This window comes from Schistocerca serialis, chromosome 5 (assembly GCF_023864345.2).
Source record: "Schistocerca serialis cubense isolate TAMUIC-IGC-003099 chromosome 5, iqSchSeri2.2, whole genome shotgun sequence".
In the NCBI taxonomy this organism is placed as follows: domain Eukaryota; kingdom Metazoa; phylum Arthropoda; class Insecta; order Orthoptera; family Acrididae; genus Schistocerca; species Schistocerca serialis.
Genome location: NC_064642.1, coordinates 617191017 through 617210688, shown reverse-complemented (window position 1 = coordinate 617210688; position 19672 = coordinate 617191017).

Genomic DNA, 19672 nt, shown 5'->3' with positions numbered 1-19672 from the left:
CTTTGTAGCAGTCCATGATCTGTTGGTTGACAATTACAGAAGACGAGACTAGACTAAGCGTCTGTAGAATGACATAATTTACAAGTGACAAATCTTGCAGTGATGAATTAATCTCTCGTAATCTTGAATATCGAATCCGGTGAATTTGAAGACTAACTTGGCTGTTGGCATGACATTACGTAGAATTGTTTGTATCTGCCAACTTAGTACTGTTGACTTTTTAGTAGTACAATTACGGAACTTTACAACCGGGCTACAAACAATTGATGGCAGCAGTGACTGAGCCGCCGACGATGACTGACTAACATCGGCGGTGGCTGACCACTGAGCGCGGCTACTAACTGTAGACTGCGACAACTGCTACACATGAAGTAGCCTAGCGTCGCCTCGCGTTGAGCGTAAGTACTGTGACTGGCTGCGTACTCTTTGGCTAACACAGCCGTTCATCTGTTCCGTTTATCGAGAGAATTGCATCCGGCGGATCGATCTCTCAGGCGGCGGTGTGGTCGTATGACTGACGACATCACACTGTGCAATCAAACTTGTCATTCAAGGAGTTGCTGGATGGATATTTTCCTGGGGAATATTGTGCCAAAGAATTATGTGCAGTTGGTTCGTTAGATCGACTAAGTCCCGATACGATTGCAGGGCTCTGTCCACAATACTCCAAACAGTCTCAGTTGGGTAGGGATCCGGCGACCCTGCTGGCCAAGGTAGGTTTTGATAAGCATGACAAGCAGCTTAATACAGGGTGATTCAAAAAAGAATACCACAACTTTAGGAATTTAAAACTCTGCAACGACAAAAGACAGAGCTAAGCACTATCTGTCGGCGAATTAAGGGAGCTATAAAGTTTCCTTTAGTTGTACATTTGTTCGCTTGAGGCGCTGTTGACTAGGCGTCAGCGTCAGTTGATGCTAAGATGGCGACCGCTCAACAGAAAGCTTTTTGTGTTATTGAGTACGGCAGAAGTGAATCGACGACAGTTGTTCAGCGTGCATTTCGAACGAAGTATGGTGTTGAACCTCTTGATAGGTGGTGTATTAAACGTTGGTATAAACAGTTTACAGAGAATGGGTGTTTGTGCAAAGGGAAAAGTTCTGGACGGCCGAGAACGAGTGATGAAAATGTAGCACGCATCCAGCAAGCATTTGTTCGCAGCCCAGGAAAATCGACTCTCAGAGCTAGCAGAGAGCTGCAAATTCCACAGTTTCAGCAGGATGGAGCGCCACCACATTGGCACTTATTTGTCCGTAACTACCTGAACGTCAACTACCCGAGGCGATGGATCGGCCGCCAGGCAGCCCGTGACAGAGCACGTCATCACTGGCCTCCAAGAAGCCCTGATCTTACCCCCTGCGATTTTTTCTTATGGGGGTATGTTAAGGATATGGTGTTTCGGCCACCTCTCCCAGCCACCATTGATGATTTGAAACGAGAATTAACAGCAGCTATCCAAACTGTTACGCCTGATATGCTACAGAGAGTGTGGAACGAGTTGGAGTATCGGGTTGATATTGCTCGTGTGTCTGGAGGGGGCCATATTGAACATCTCTGAACTAGTTTTTGAGTGAAAAAAAAACCTTTTTAAATACACTTTGTAATGATGTATAACAGAAGGTTATATTATGTTTCTTTCATTAAATACACATTTTTAAAGTTGTGGTATTCTTTTTGAATCACCCTGTATAAGCCCGAGGTGACCTGCCAGGAAGGGCACCAAAACTGACATCGTCGACGTACCACTGTGTTGTAGGTTTACCGCGAATGACAGTCAAAGTGGTCCTGCTGTGAAAGGAAATGCCACTTGAGGAAATCACTCTTGGTTGTCGGGCCTTATAACGGGTGACAGTCACATTGGTTTCCCACCGCTGTCCGGGATGTCTCCGGACAGGTTTGCGGCCTGGAATATAATTGAGCGAAGCAGAACTGTCTTCAGCGATGTGTCTAGCTCCGAACTGAACCCCGATAACCACCGTTCCCTTAGTTTTCGTCACAGCCCTATTCAGTGACCGTCAATCACGGTCACTCAACGACACTTTCGTCCACGTCGAATGATGGTATGTGGTGCAGACGGAAGACCGTTGGCCGGTCGGTCGGCTGGTCGTCGCATGGCGACATGTAGTCTGCTGAGCACTGACACGGGTATCAGTCGGGGAAGAGTTGGAAGCCAGCAACGGTCGGGACCGCTGTTGGCGAAAGTGGGCTGCCGTTAGTGGTTTGCCCGGCCAGTCACCCCTCTCGACGACGTCTTGGATCCTCAGGACGAACACCATTTTCCGTGTCGGGATGTGGTTGGACCTTGTTGGTTCGTTGGAACTGAGCCGCGGCGTAGTCCCCAAAGCGCGAAGCCAGGCCGGGGCTTTTGGCGGCGCTCACGAGTCGTTGCATTTGGAGGCGCTAGCTATGTGAGCGACTTTTCGCTTTCCTCCGAAGCAGGATTCTCAAGTTGAGTAATTAGTTGCCTGTTCATAAAACTCGACTGTTACGATTTTTTCGTTTTGGTAGATTATTCTTTCCTCAGCCGTTAACGCGTGCGATAACAAGGCATGTGTGTTGTTGGCTAGAACCCTTCAGCCTTCTTCCGTAGTGATTTGACAGTTGTGTCTTGTGTTTACTGTATTCCTTTCAACTTGTCTTCAGTGGTGTGTGATGCCTTGGTCTAGGTGAGGTCGTGCCCGAAGTATAGGTGTGGTGTCACCGCCAGACACCACACTTGCTAGGTGGTAGCTTAAATCGGCCGCGGTCCATTTAGTACATGTCGGACCCGCGTGTCGCCACTGTGTGATCGCAGACCGAGCGCCACCACAAGGCATGTCTCGAGATACGGGATAGCACTCGCCCCAGTTGTACGACGACTTTGCTAGCGACTACACTGACGAAGCCTTCTCTCATTTGCCGAGAGACAGTTAGAATAGCCTTCAGCTAAGTCCATGGCTACGACCTAGCAAGGCGCCATTAGCCTTACATAGTTTGATAGTTATCGTATGAAATGTCTGATCAAGAATGCTGTAATTCACATCAAAGAATAAAAGATAAGTATTCGAGGAGCTGCATACTTTTCTTATGAGAATTCACTACTTATCCTGTTCCAGAATTCACGCCCGTCTGCCTTAGATAGCGTGCATTTAGGCCGCCTCTATCTACAAGGTGTTGGCACATTTACCAACACATCAATAGGTATTATGGTTTACCCGTCATCGGCCGATATTTTCTATTATATGTGCAGTGGGATGTGACTGTTGGAAATCGGTCGGTCGATCGTGAACCGTCCCTAGGTTGTGCTGTCTTCTTATATGACCTTAAACTTGGCTGCCTGTCTCACTTCACTACACCCATAGGGGACCTTGCCAGGCCGATCCTGGAGTATTTTCGGAAAGCCACTTTTCATTGTTTTAATTCGCGTTTTCTCCTTTTGTAATTTTGTAAATACTGTGCTTGGGCTCCTCTAGTGTATTAATGCTGTTTTAATGATTAAGATTAGGTCGTCAGCAGTGTTTCATTTAAAATTCTTGTTGCTCTGTATTTAGGCCTTCAACGGCGTTTGTTCCAGAATCTGTGGCGTTAATATGTAAATCCTTGTCTATAAAGTTTATCTTTAATTATCTTTAATTCTTGAAACGGGCTTCAGCTGTGTTCTGTATATGTTCATCTTAAGGTTGTATTTAATTATTCCTGAGTAATTGTTAAGGCTTCAAGTTTTCTTAAGATTTTTTCTGTTGTTCTCCGTATAAGCTTATCTTTAAGGCCTCTCCTTTATGTAAAGAAAATATTTTATTGGGGTTTCAGACGAAGAATTAACTTGAATTTTCCTCAATATGGCCTTTAGCCGGAATCTGTAAATGCTTGTCTTTTAAAGAACTTCCTTAGCTGAACTGAAATATTATTTCGGCTTTTAGCCTAGAAGATATTGTAATTCTGCATAAGTAAGGCATTCAGGCGTTACTGTAAATCCTGGTGTTTTAAAAGCAATCATTCAAACTTATTGAGAGAAGTTACTTGGGCCCTCAGTCGTGAATTAATCATATGTTTTAAAGAGGAAACTGTGCATTGGTTTCAGCAATAAAGCTATGAGAGTTCTTGTATAACTAATAGTAATTGACCTTGGTCGCTTTCCACAACCTGATCCACTCTCTCCTGCGAAACCGGATTTCAAAGGTACTTACGTAAGTTTCAGTTAATTAGGTAATTACATGTGGACACAGGCATAGAAAACCAAACTAATTGAAGATACATTTGGAACTATGAACAAAATTTTATTTTTAAAATTATAAAACCTACAAAATTGAAACTGTACAATACAAAGAGCAGTGTCTGTATTGCTTGCTTGCAGAAAATCCTTGTTTCAGAGGAAAATAGATACAAATAACATACAGTTAGCAGAAATGAGATTTTTAGGAACTGGTTCAAATGACTCTGAGCACTATCGGGCTTAACATCTGTGGTCATCAGTCCCCTAGAACTTAGAACTACTTAGGTTCGAATCCTGCCTCGCGCATGGATGTGTGTGCTGTCCTTAGGTTACTTAGGTTTCAGTAGTTCTAAGTTCTAGGGGAATGATGACCACAGATGTTAAGTCCAATAGTGCTCAGAGCCATTTGAACCATTTTGAATCTGCGACCGTAGCTGTCGCGCGGTTCCGGACTGAGCGCCTAGAACCGATAGACCACCGCGGCCGGTATTTAAGAACTTTCGAAGACTGCTCAAGGAGGAACCACATAAAATAATGGCATATAGACGGAAATGGAAATTTTTAAGTTAAATGAGAAGACTGAAGAATACAGGGAAGAATGGAAACAACATCTCGAGTGGAAGAATGAAGACAAAATTCCAGTCATTTAAAACAAGAAGATAATTATGAGTCGTCGGAACAGGCGTGTATCGTATGCCTTGAGGCGAAGAAGAAGGTGAAGATTTACTGAATAATTCTGGTGAGAAAAATAAGCTTTTATGTTCCATACCGAAGTGCAATAATACTACCTACTTAGTCGATGACACGTATTTAATGCCAAAAATGTTTTGAAAACTTCTTATGAAAACACGAGTGGAGTATTTTCCGTACAAGGAAAAGGTATCATGAAGAAGATTTCAATTAATACTGAGAGAGAGAGGTTATTTATCGTGGAGAGAAGCTCTCCAACCAGAAATTTTCTTCCGTACAGAACCTGCAGAATCTGTGCTCCAGCGCTGTTCTCTTACGTGCTGCTTTATCACGGTCGACAAGTACAGGGATTGGATGCCGGCTTCTTGATTAGTGCAGTAATAACTTAGCGGTTTGCAGCACACACAGCAATCGAAAATCGATGTTCGGTGCGTGGCCAGAACCTCGTTAGCCGTGCCATCCTCTTGTTCGCCGCAGACAAAAAGGGAGGGAGGGAGTGGCCCATTAATTGCGAGCCGGCGAATGCTGGCACTGCGAGCAGACTTCAGGGGCCGCGCGCACCTCTGTTCGCTGAGTCTTCTGACCGGTGTCTGCCACCAAGTGGACGGCTTTCCATCGGCTTCACACAGCGCAGGTGTGTGTGGTGCTCTGAACCGCCAAAGACACTTCCGAGAATAACATTCTCACAGTCCACTAGAGCAATGCTGCTTCCAATGAATTATTTGGTTTCCACACTCTATAACCATTTAATTTCATACTTAAATCAGAAAAGCTTATAATTTAAAATGTAATTTTTCCTCCTATCTATGTAGTTATGTAGTTCTCAATTCGTTCGAGCAATCAATCATTCATAATAGGAAACACAGTCATAACTCAGTCCCTCAAAATGATACAGAAATTTTACTTGTTAGAATGAAATCAGGCGATGATTGTTCTTCTCTGCAGGCTCGTGCTTTGCGGCAGTCTGCTAATCTGTACAAATAAAATGCCTCGTATTTGTGGGAGCGTTGTATAATCAGTCGGGAAACCTCAGATCAAGCGGATATTTGGCTTTGATGAAGTTTAACTTTCCGAAGAAGTAATGGAGCTCTTGAATTATTAAATGCAGGTTCGTATCCAGTCTTTCGGAAGTTCCCTTCTGATTAACAACTACGCAATATATAGATGAATATCATTAATTCTCAAATGACAAATAATGTAAATTGTTACACACCTTTTGTATGAAGGAGCTATATATAATTTCCCTTTTAATCGTACAACTTTGCGCATGGACTCTGCGAGTATGAAGATAGAAAATTAGTAAACGCCATTCAAGGGTAGAATTGTATCAGAATAATTCATCGAATATAAAGATATATTACAAAAATATCTCATTGTTACTGGCCAAAAAAAAAAAAAAATTTATTAAGTCATGGCTCTGAGAACCCAACCTCAGTCTGATACCACAGAGATATAGAATGCACAGTTTTTATTCGTTTTAATCATAATCAAAGAACATAATTACAATCGTTGCCGGTTTGCCAGTTACATTGGCGATCTACATTCGAAAATGGCCAAAATACAGCCAAAATCGAAAAACATGTTTTGCGATTGTGTCTAAAACAAATAATGTGTAAGTGTATTTTGTCAATGTAGACTTCCCCGGCGAATTCTGTTGATGAACAGCTTTCGGTGTTACAACCAGGCGGCAATATTAAAACACCTCTACGTTTCGAAGAGTGTCACATTGAACATCGTCTTGGGACGAAACGAAGATGATCAGTATAACACTGTTTGCAACGCTGCGGTATTTAACAGTGTCATCGTTCAGTAAACCGAAACTTGTTCAAAGTGTATGACAGTTCGCAACAGGCTGAAAGAAGTTTCGTCAGGAGAATCTTGTATGTAAAGGAGAAAGCTAATGAAGTACTGAGGACTGATGATATTCTTTTGTACATATCTGAGGCTGCGATAACTAACACCACAGTAAGCCGCCAAGTTGGAGAGGAAAGAAGAAAAAGGCAGTCACAGAAGACAAATGTAGCTACAAAGGTGATTACAGAGCCCTTCGCTGCCAAAAGAAATTCACTCATGTTCAGAAAAAAACAGATCACCATGAACGACTAGATATTGGACGTTCATATTCAGTCGAAATGTACATTAGTATTTCTGTAGAAATGATTATCATTTTAGTCACCTTGTTTCAGCATCTGTCCTGTTGCATAGTTGGCACAGGGTCCGCCATCATGATGGCATCGACGCTTATAGGGTGCGAATGGCGTTCTGTAATGTAGCCGTCCGTGCCACGTTCACCTGGTTCTAAAGTTCATCTGTGTTGGTTAGCACTGGGTCACAGCATTGCACCCCTCGTTTCACCTTACCCCACAAATTTTTGATAGGCGAAAAGGCCATTGCCTTGCTGAAAAATGTCGTTTGGGGTTTTGTGCAGAATGGGTGTGGCTACAGGTTGCAGGATTCATTCACTTAGGTCACACTGATCAAGCGCTCTGGACACTCAACAATTGTGATTAATGGTTGTATCCAATAGCGTCCCACTCCATAAGGCCTTGAGCTGTCGTTTTTGTCTTGTGAGAATACCGTAACTGTGATGCCGCTCCCCCAGCCTGCATTGAAGTGCAATGCGACCAACGTTCTCAAACAAACAGGATGTGGATCCGTCCCATAACACAGTCTGATGCCGTTCCTGTCCCCAATGTCATCGTTCTGTACACTGTTGTCATCTAGCATATCTCTGCAGATTCGTCATAGATAGGCGGAGAGGTGGACGATGCGCACGGGACCCATGCCGTAATAAATGGGGAGCCCTGTCAAACCTGATGGTGTACGATGTGGTACACTGTTGCACCATAGCAGAGGAGGAAGCAGATCTGGGTGCAGTGCCATTCGGATGAGGTGTCGATCATCTCGGGGGGTGGGGGGGGGGGGAGGGTGGGTGCGGGGGAGGGGGGGGGGAATATAGAGGTTATATGGATGGAGAGACAGGACCCGGTTCATCGTCGTGTTCTACAGCCTGCACACACCAGTTTCACTGCCGAAACGCTTCGTCCCACGCGGACAGCTATTTCCCGGATGGACGCATCACATTCTCTCAAGCCAATGATGTGCTCTCTTTCGAACTTACTAATTTGACGGTTCGGTTCGCGCATACGTCTGCGAGGCATACTGCACATCTGTTCAAGTCATACTGATCCATTACCTTATCTTTATAGCGACAACGAAACCCGTACCAAATTTTACGGATAGGTGGTGTTGCTCCGCGATATTTACATTGACCCCAAACACGTGAGCCGACATGGGTCAAATGCTAATAATTTGTGCAAAACATACTAATGTACAAGTTCTGTGAATATGAACGTCCTATCTCTTGACGTTCAAGGTGTTCTGTTTTCTCTGAACCTGAGTGTACTTCATTTTATCGACCATAGGAAGAAATTCAGAAATGTTGCGGGAAGGGAAGGAGTACAACGAATCACACGCTCTCCAGCGGAGAGATAGGTATCATTTTAACGCATCTACCGTCTCTATGGTAACACTCCGCTGGTTTGCGGCAACCTGCGGAGACTCATGTTCGTCACCAAAATGGGTGGATGGTATGAGGAATGTATTAACTGCGTGCGTTTTATGTAATGAGTTTTTATCAAGGTAAGTGTGAGACACCATTTCAGCTTTGACCTCGTGTAACGTTACATATAATCTTACAATAAGATCAGATGGCATCATGCGACTGTTGAAACCCGTCGACTTGGAAAAATAAAAGAGTCTACACTGCGATCGTGGTATAAGAATTGAGTTCTTCATTTACAGCAACATGAATAATTTAGAACTGAAATCATTCCCGTCACTGTCGACCTGAGGCAGACACACCCGACTCTGTAGCGGTGGATCAGCGATAGCAAGCGGATGGCTGTCTTCTGCCCTGGTACACTGAAATTCTGACTTCGTCAACATCGCAAAGCATCAATCGGCCAAGGCCCTGATAACTGAGGTACTCTCCTTCTTGTACCGCACTCTCCTTTTGAACGCTGTTGAACGCCCTTGCCCAGGCGACTGATGCCCAGCCTGCATCCACCAGTAGGGAAGACTGCCGATCACGGGATATGACCCACTGTCCCCTCGCGGAAGTCTGGCGGTGGTAGGCCCCAGTCATCCAGCTCATAACATGCTTCTTGCTTGGCCTGATGTGGTGATACTGTCCTCCGCGTACCGGCACTTACCGCTGCGCGGAGCAGGTTTCGCCGAGATCGGCTAGCATATCTCCCAATCCTTTTACATACGTCTTGGTAACAGCGCACGTGCCACCACATTGCGCTTACCGGCCAACAGCAGGTATCCCAAATCTCCACGGCGGCTTTCTCACAAAATCGAACAATTTTTATTTTAACTAGGTAGCGGTTCTACCATACATATCATACAGAAAAATCGAAACAAAATTGAGAGGAATTAAAAGCAATGGTGTCAACATGACAACCGTTCTTTTAAATGCAGAGAACTGATTAGATTTCGGATCTGAACGAGGGGGACGATCAGTCTACTTCTATGATAGGGAATGGCTATCGGTATGAACGACTTAGGGTATATAGTATTAGAGTTTAAGGGGATTTGGACGACTTGCAATGAAACTATTTCAGAGTTTCTAGAGCCATTGTGCGAACCAATGGACTACCCAAGTTTACGTGTAGGGTCTAAAGGACTAGAGACATACTATCAGAATTTCGTAAGCATATAACCCACATAATCCTGAAGACATCAATGGCAGATAAATACACTCATGTTCAGAAGGAACATTTTAAACGGCTAGAGACAGGACGTTCATATTCACAGAAAATGTAATTAACATGTTCTGCAGAAGTGGTTAGCATTTCAGGCACCTCGTTTCAGCACGAGTCCTATTGTCTAGTGGGCACAGGGTCCATTCGTGATGGCATCGACGCGTAAAAGGCTTGAATGGCGTTCTATGTTGTAGCCGTCCACGCTGCGTTCACCTGGTTCATCTGTGGTTGGTTGGCACAGGGCCACAGCACTGCACCTGTCGTTTCACCATATCCCACGGATTTTCAATTTGCTACAAGTCTGGTGATCTTGTGAGACAGGGCAATAGCATGTGTTCGTGCATAGTCTTGATGAAAAATGGCTTCTGGGATGCTGTGCAGAAAGCGTATGGCTACGGATCACAGAATGTCATTCAAGTAGGTCACAATGGTCATAGCACACTAGACATGCACCAACCCTGATTTTTGGTTGTACCCAATAACACATCGTAACATAAGACTGGCGCTGTATGTCTTGTGCGAATGCAGTCACTGTGATGCCGCTGCCCCTGTCTTCGGCAGTCATTTTCAAACAAACAGAAGCTAGATTCGTCTGTAAACACTATCTGGTGCCATTTTTGTTCCCAGTGACGTCGTTCCAAACACCCTCACCATCTATCATGTTTCTGCACATTTCCATGCAGTAATAAACGGCGTCGGGCTGTCACCTCTTATAGTGTACGGTACGATGCGTTACACTGTGCCGCTGTTGAACCAGAGCCGAGTAGGTCGTAGATCTGTCCTCCAATGCCATTCAAAAGAGGTGTTAATTTTCTCGTGGGGGTGGGGGTGGGGGTGGGGGTGGGGAGGGGGAAGAGTCTGGTTGGTGCGACATGATCCATCTCGTCGTGTTCTACAGCATTCCGTGTACCATTCCTAACACAGCCGTTACACTGCCGCAAAACTTCGTCCCGCCAGAGAAGTAGTTTCCCAGATGGATGTATGATATTCTCACCTGCCAATAATACGTCCTCCTGCAAACCCACTGACTTGACGGTTCGGTTCACGCATGCGTCTGCGAGGAATTGTGCACGTCTGCTCAAAATCACAGGATCCTTTACCTTCTGTTTACAGCGAAAACGGGAGCAGCAGGCATATTACCGATAGTTGGTGTGGTGCCGCGTTATCGATGTCGACCTTCAACCTGCAGATGGCGTGGTTCAAATGCTAATCATATCTGCAGAACATACTAATATGCGTCCCCTGTGAATATGATCACCCTATCTATAGTCATTCAAGATGATGATTTTTTTCTTCACGGGAGTGGACATCGACTACCATAAAATCGGCTGAACAGCTTAAACATCCAAGTCGCTTACAGGAATTGTATACAGTAGAATGAAAAAGATACTTGAACATGTGTTAAATGACGACCAATTTTTGCGTTATGAAACGTAAAGAGACGAGTGCAGTCCTGACGTTGCGCGTGATAATGGAAGCAAGAAATAAGAAAAGTCCTAACATGGTTTTCCGACCTAGGGAGAGCTTTCTAAGGTGACGGTGTCAAATGATACAATGTTTTTGAAAAATAATTCCATGCCACATGGAACGACGGGTAACATATATTCCGTACAAGAACCAAGAGGGGAATGTGTGTCAGTTACCTTTGTCTCTGGACTGCCCACTTATTTTTACAGCAGGAGGACTTTCCCCTGATGACGTTTCATGTAACCTCATTACTGAGCCAGTTACTTCCACAAGACAAGCGATGACGCTAATTATAGTTGTCATTCTATTCTGTCGGTCGATCTAAGTGACTGCTAGGTGCCAAAACCACTGACAATAAACCATTTATCAGACGAAAGCATTGGCGACATAACTGTATGGAAATAAAATTCTAGGAAGAGTGAACACATTCGGATATTCAAGTTACGAACAACCCTTTCCCGATGAAACCGAACCAGCTGGGAAAAGAACCACCAGTTATACAAAAAAGAAAGGGAGCTGTTTACAATGTAATGAAACATTCCCTGGTCCAGAAGCACAACAGAAGAAGCCGTTAGAAGACTTTAGAAAGACATGTACTGTGCTTCAGCACTAAAGGATGATCAATAAAGGCAAAACAGGCGGAAAGTGTAACAGCCTGTGAAATGAAATCCTGAGACAGATAGTTGGTTACACCAAATGGGGTACCAAAGGAATTAAAATGTGCTGAAGGAACTTAAAAAGGAACCAATCACCTATTACATTCACAACTACCATCGCAACTTGAGAAAACATCTCCAACGAATGATCAGAAAGAAGATACATGATACGCTGTCACCAGAAGCGTAGAACATCGGTAGGTCAACCTAACGAAAGATAGCAGAAGAACTTCTCGCGAGATTGTCACACGTTGCAAGGCCTACTACTTGGCAGGAAGGTGGTGATGAAAGAAGGAAATGCCACGATATCCTATTACCTTTCAGAGCATTCACGTGGTAGGATGTTTGGTCGGTTGATGCTGGTCCCTAAATATAGCAAACTGTTTACAATGCTAAAGTTCAGCGGTCATGTCAATGAGGAGTTGCCACCGGCGGGAAAGTTTTATATGCCACAATGTATCCTCTACATGCCGCGCACCTGGACTCATATTTATGTATTCTCCGGCTTTGCACTGGTAACAATTAGTATCTACAGCCGAACGAACTTGAGTTAGCGGTAATAAATGAAGTGCAAAAACCATCATCGGGAATCAGTCTGTCCCAGTTGTGACAAACGCATCAAAATCCCTAGAGTAGTGCCTAATCTAACAGTTCCATACAAAAACACAGCGGAGGTCTTTAATGTACTCATTCACCACGACGGACACTGAACTGTACCCATTCTATACAACAACGACACATCCAAAGTTATGAAAAAATGCCTCGTCGCTGAGAAAAGGAAAACATTTTCCAGTTAGGCGGACGAACGCCACATGGCATTTGTGGAATAGGAACGACTTCTATGATATTTTGAAACTTCATGAAGTATTTAGCACTGGTTATGTTTTAGAACACAGGACATTCGTCTCTAAACCACTTTTCGTTGTCAAAAATCATACGAATGCAAGTGTAATGGATATTCACTTTTCAGAATCTTTCACGTTCAGAGTAGTAAAATAAACATACTGCTGAGCAATAAGTTTTTACTCTTCGTTGCTGTAAAAGTAAGTTCTCGCTGTTTTCAATGCATAAACCAGAATCTCTCATTCTCTCACTCTCTCTCTCTCTCTCTCTCTCTCTCTCTCTCTCTCTCTCTCTCTCTCTCACACACACACACACACACACACACACACACACACACACACTATCTCTGTTGTGTGATGTAGTTTCCGTTACTGTGACTAGATTCATTGAAACAGATTTTCAATATGCGCCTCATTTAGGAAGTCCATTGTTGGATACACACGTACAGGCAGTTAACGTGTGTTATTTCAAACAGACACACACACACACACACACACACACACACACACACACACACACGCACACGCAGTCATACGCATACATAAACGGACTTTTCGGATTATTTGATTTCCTGTTAACATTGTCTGTTGTTATTTATCACTGGATTCCGTGTTATACTTGCCTGTTTGTTTTTCTCTGGATTTGTAACCAAATTAATGTCATACGATCTGCGCTTGTTTGTGTTACATACCGATCGTTGCTGGCTGTGGCACACGTACACTCGCTTTCACATTAGACTGCGCATTGAACGTCTCCTTGTTTTATATTGGAACGCAAAGAAAGAGTTGTGCGACATAAACGAAAGTTTAGATGTTCATTGAAATTTCGCACCAGTTGAATAAAGGCGAATATGATGCCGTTATCAACTGCTCGCCGAGTTTGGATGAGGTCGTGTAATAGGGCTAAGATAAGCTGGATGTTACTTCTCCGATATTGCAAAAGTATCAGGAAAGTAGCCACTGTATGTGATTGCCGATAGCGGAGGTCACAAGAATGTACAATCGCAGGAAGACATGACTACGGACTGCCACGTGGCACTACCGAGAGGTCTCTAGCGCATCGTTCTGCATCTGTAGCAGTAGTACCAGCTGCAGTTGGCACCACAGTGACACAACGAACTGTTACGAATATGTTACTTCAAAGTCAGCTACGAGCCAGACGCCTTGTAGCGTGAATTGCCACTGGCATTCGCGGCATCAAACGGGAGTTCATCGGAGAGGAGAGCGGAGGTCTGTCGTCTTTTCTGACGAAAGTTTGTTTGAGTTGGTGCCAGTGGTCGGTGGGTGTTGGTTAGAAGTCGGCCAATTGACGTGCATCCAACCTGCCTGCGTTTTAGACACAGTTGATCTACACCTCGTAGAGTTATGGTCTGGGGTGCGATTTCGTATGAGAGCAGGAGCACTCTTGTGGTTATCCCACGCAACCTGAGTGCAAATTTGTGCGTCATTCTGGTGATTCGACGTGTTGTGCAGTCACTCACGAACAGCACATTAGGCGGTGTTTTCCAACAGGATAACGCTCGCCCACAAGCTGCTGCTGTAATCCAACAAGCTCTGAAGAGTGCCGACATGTTGCCTTCGCCTGCTCGTATGCCAGATCTGTCGCCAGTCGAGCGCATGTGGGACATAATCAGACGACAACTGAAGTGGCATCCACAAACAGCACTAACAGTCCCTTTATTGATTGACCAAGTGCAACAGGCATAGAACTCCACCCGAAAACTGACATCTGGCACCTGTAGAACCGAATGCATCCACGTTAGTATGTTTCTGTTCAACATTCTAACGATTACACCGTTCATTACTGTACCAGCATTTCACATTAGCAATGGCGTATCTCACGCTTACATTAACCTGTGACCTCGAAAGCTTCATCACTTAAAAACGTTTCCTAGACAAACGTATTTCAGAAATTCCATTACTCTAAATGAATTATCGTTTGGTGTTGCAATTTTTCCCGTCCCGTCCCGTCATTATAATGTGTGTGTGTGTGTGTGTGTGTGTGTGTGTGTGTGTGTGTGTGTGGTGGGGGGGGGGGGGGGGGAAGAGCGGGCGCGCTAGGAGAGATCTAATTTCTAAATGCCTACCCATCAAATTCATTTATACATGCGCAGATCCTAAATGGATCTAGCCGAAAAGCACGTCATTAAATCCATAAGCCACAAATCCAACAGGCGGTTTCCTTTTTATCGTAGCTGATTTCTTCGCAGATACCTCTGTTCATTGTTGAGCATCGAAGTCTGCGACTTCTCTTTAGATTTCTTATTACTCATTAATGGGAATTAAGTATGGTATCACAATATTTTGCAATATACTCTAAAAATTTTGGTTTCACAACGATCGTTGACGTTGTGCGGTTATTACATTACATTCGCATAATGAAGGGGATTTTTTCTTGTACGTTGAGATTGCGTTCAATTAGAGGCTTATCACCTAGAGATCGACACATTGTTTCTGGATCAGAAGCTTTCATAAAGGTGGTTAGATACCACAGACTACTGGCCACCAAGAACGCACGATGGTATTTTACCGATATAAGATTACACAAAAGTAGCTTCAAGAATATTTTCCGTAAGATGGGTAGAGCAGAATAATTACATGATCACTTTAAGAACGCTGTCTCCGAAGCGGCCACAAAACCTTAAGGACCGAGACAAGAAGGAACAAATACGTGAAAAAAACTCAGAAGTTTGGAACATTAGATTGTGGGGAAGAAAAAAAGCTACCTCCGCTGGTTATCAAATAAGACTATGCAGTCTAGAAACAAAGGCATTGTTTTATAGAACCGTGTTAAAGCGATGGTTAAAAACTACAAAGAAAACCGCTCGGAAAATGTGTCAACGTGAATTGATGATAGCATGGTTGTAATAAATCCACCGAGGCCTATAAGATCATAAAGAACGTGAATAATAGTACAGAGTGGTTACAGTTTAGATTTCACTACGAAAAACGAGTGATCGTACGACTATGAGACTTTGTGGAAACATTTGTAATGGCGCGCGGAAGAGGAATAACGAATAAGGTATTGAAGGAAATACGTTTTAATTGTCAGAAGATAGGGTTACACTTGTTAGTTGCGTATTATGTTTTCGTCCCACGTTACAATTGTTGCTCATTGCGGCAAACATCTGCATGCACGATAGCCGGGATAACATTTCGCAGTTGTTAGCTGCACTTCTCGAATGGCGGACCATGGAACTTCCAGCTGTCGTGCACTGCTTGAAGATCGCGCATTGCGTCTCGACTTGTCAGCCAGGGCATGGTGCAGTTGCTCGTCGACCTGTAACAGACGCGGTTCCCAAATTGCCAGTGGTTCCGACTTCCGAATTGTGTTCTTCAATCCCGGTGTGGAAAGAGGACCTCTCCGTATTTCTTTAATGCGTGGATACTCGCGAAGAGCAGTAGCACTATTGCTGTTGTTATGGTGAAAGAGTTTTACGATTAAATCCCTACTCGCCTTGTTAGCCTTGTTGGTCGTTTGCGATTGCAGAACACACCGATACTTGGGTTTCAGTCCTATGCCGCCTTACCAGTATCGGCGCCTAGCCGCGCGTCATCACACTAACACTGCTAACAAAACAGTTTGAACATTATTCTTATAAAGTTTTGCGCGCATACGGCAAATAGTATCCTATCTACACCGGCTGAAGTAGCGAAAGTTCAACTATAACCACCCTGCCCTAACTGAAATATGTACGATACAAGTCATCAGTGGAACAGTCGCAAGAATACAGTATAAGGCAAACTAGGTGATTATAGAATACTGCAGGAGAAGATTGGAAAGAAGCTGTAAAGAAGATCAGTAGTAACAAGGTTACTCGTTCAAGGAATGTTAGAATGAAACTTCTAAAATTCGAGAAAGAAAAGCTAGTACAATATTTTCGTGTATCTCTTTAAAATAAAGCAAGAGGAAGATAGAGAGAGCGGAACATGTATTTCTATGAGTATCACCTACGAAATGGGTTACAGGAAGTCTTATTAAAGTTAGAGTGTAATAGGTGTAATACCTACAGTAGCAGAAATTCTCTGTAGTATGCACAGGGACAGGATAGGATATGTCAAATTTTTCAGAGGAATGAAGTGGTTTTAGGACTGGTAGCTAGTCGCTGTGTGGATAACGTATACAGTATAAGATGAGCAGTAGAAAATAGCAGGGAAATGAATATGACTTTTCTTCATTTGGAAAAATCAAACGGTAGCATCTCAATATTTAGGACTGCACCTGGCATTAAATGACTAAAATCACGGGATAAATGAGTTAATATAATTATGAGAATGTACAAGAAGACAGAATCAGAAGTAAAGATGTGAAACAGAACAATAGAAAAATTTAAAACCACCAAAATTCTTAATCGAGTTTGTGGTCTGTTCTCATTAGTTTTAAATATATGCATAAGACCAAGCGCTTGAATGTAATACAAAAATGTTCAGCAATAGTTACTCGTATCAGTTGGCCAGAATACAATGCATTCACTACTCTTTGCAGATGAGCAAATAATTCTCGCAAAAAGCAGACAAGATAATGGAATACAAGCTGGGTAAACTGCATAAGGAATGCACAAAATCTGTAGCCTAACATTTAATTCCGAAAAGAAACGAATTTAGTTCTCAAAATAGATCCTACTATATCTAGTGATGACACCAGTGATAAAGATGTTGAGATTAAAGTAACAAGTGACGAAGCCCCATGTGGTCTGACCTGGAACAATAGTATTAATGTAGCAAAGAAGATATTCCATAGTATTATTGGAAAAATAGGTACTTTTAGTGGAGAAGTGTAGCCACTTAAGAATAAAAGAAGGGACAAGTTCAGGACGGTGCAAATGGATTTTATGTGATGGTGCCTACAGGTCACCCATGAAAATAGCATCAAAACTGAATTTCCTCGCTTTGAGGAAACTGAAGGGCGAACTGTTTAATTGCTAAAAAACATTCAACAGCTGTTTGCAATATATCCAGAGTATGTAAATAGTTGTGCTAGTGTGTGCCGTGTTTGTATGACGCAATATGCAATTGTGCGCAGTATCTATATACACCTAGTCTGTTGCGCTAGGCAACTTATGTTATTAAACATTTTAGGGACGACAAGCCTTATATTGTGCTATTTTTATCCACTTGACATCTTGCGCGTGGGGTCAGCGTAAAATGAATATGTTTTACAACGATATATTTTAAGGGTAGAAGATAGCAGCCTAGTCTGTTGAAACCGGTTGTCTTAAATAAAAAATATTTTATGCGACCTTGGCTGTTTAATGGTTTTTATCAATAGCATCAAACCATCAGAAATTTGAGAAAATATGAAAATTACATAGTCTGTAATAATCACTCTATATAAGTTTTCATTTGTTTGGGCATGTTAGAAGTACAGCCAAAGACAGGCGGCAAAAGAATGTGTTAATGTGGGTCCCAAGAACAATTATAAGAGAGTTGCCACTTTTGTTAAGAGAATTACATATTGATCAAGCAGCGGACTGTAAAGGGTTAACAGCAGTCTATTGGGTTTACCAAGAATACTGGACGGAGAAAAGGATTAACATCCAGTGGGAAAAATGAAAGAAGGTATTCGCTCGTGGAAAGGTAGGTAGTGGTGCGAAACGTTCCAGCAAATAGAGTCTGTAAATGAGCTGTTTGCAGAATGAAAACAGAAGCAACAATCTTGAAAATCCAACGAACGTTTTAATAGAGCATTTATTCAGATTAACGGTTTCGGGAAACTATATTGCCTTCATAGGATCTTATGCACTACAAAGAATCACGTCCATTTGTAGTTCTTAAGATTCGAAGACAACAACATAGTTAACAGAAAGCGGTAATCTGAATTAGTGCTCCCTACAGCAGTTGTGCCATTTTTGAATTTGTTTCTTTCATATGGATCTAGATGTCCCATAGAGTGGAATAAGGTCAAGCACATGTTAGCAAAATAGCTGTGAATGTGTGGTTACGAGCTGCCTCCCCATCCAGTATTAAGTAATATCCTAGTTGATACAAATGTATTTGAAAAGAAATATTTTCGATCAGATTCGCATCTAATTTGGAGTATGGGGTCGGAGTGGCTTTCAGGGCCATTATATGTGTCACACCTTCCACAGCTTTGACTCTCCAGATCGCCAGCCTCTTCCCTCCCACAACCTCTCCTAATAGGCTACTTTGGCTGTTTGTGTTATTTAGGATCTAATTTATGTCTCTGGGGTGTTATAATATAGCTGAAGTGCAGAAGTTGGTGTTTATTTAGGATCTAACTGATTACCCAAATATTCATCCTTCTGTTGTATTGTATTGTATTGTATGAAATTGGGGATTTAAATACGACGGAGAGGCTTCATCCCCGCCGTAGCCGTCAGTGGTTCACAACCCCACAACAGGCTACAGCAATTCACTCACCACATCGCCACCCCACACCGAATGCAGGGTTACTGTACGGTTCGGCCCCCAAAGGAGCCCCCCCCCCCCCCCCCTAGATGAGTGTAACCCCAATGTTTGCATGGTAGAGTAAATTATGGTGTACGTGTACGTGTGTAAGTAGGCTGTTTAGGTTTTTTTATTGGTAACGCCACGTAGCGCTCTGTATGAAAATCACTGGCTGTGCTGTGTGCAGTCTGTGGCTGGTTTGCATTGTTGTTCGCTATTGTAGCTTTGGGCAGTTGGCTGTTAACAGCGCGTAGCGTTGCGCAGTTGGAGGTGAGCCGCCTGCAGTGGTGGATGTGGGGAGAGAGATGGCGGAATTTTGAGAGCGGACGATCTGGACGTGTGTCCATCAGAAAGAGTAAATTTGTAATATTGGATATCATGGACTGATATATATATTATGACTTTTGAACACTATTAAGGTAAATAAATTGTTTGTTCTCTATCAAAATCTTTCTTTTGCTAACTATGCCTATCAGTAGTTAGTGCCTTCAGCAGTTTGAATCTTTTATTTAGCTGGCAGTAGTGGCGCTCGCTGTATTGCAGTAGCTTTAGTAACGAAGATTTTTCTGAGGTAAGTGATTTGTGAAAGGTATAGGTTAATGTTAGTCAGGGCCATTCTTTTGTAGGGATTATTGAAAGTCAGATTCC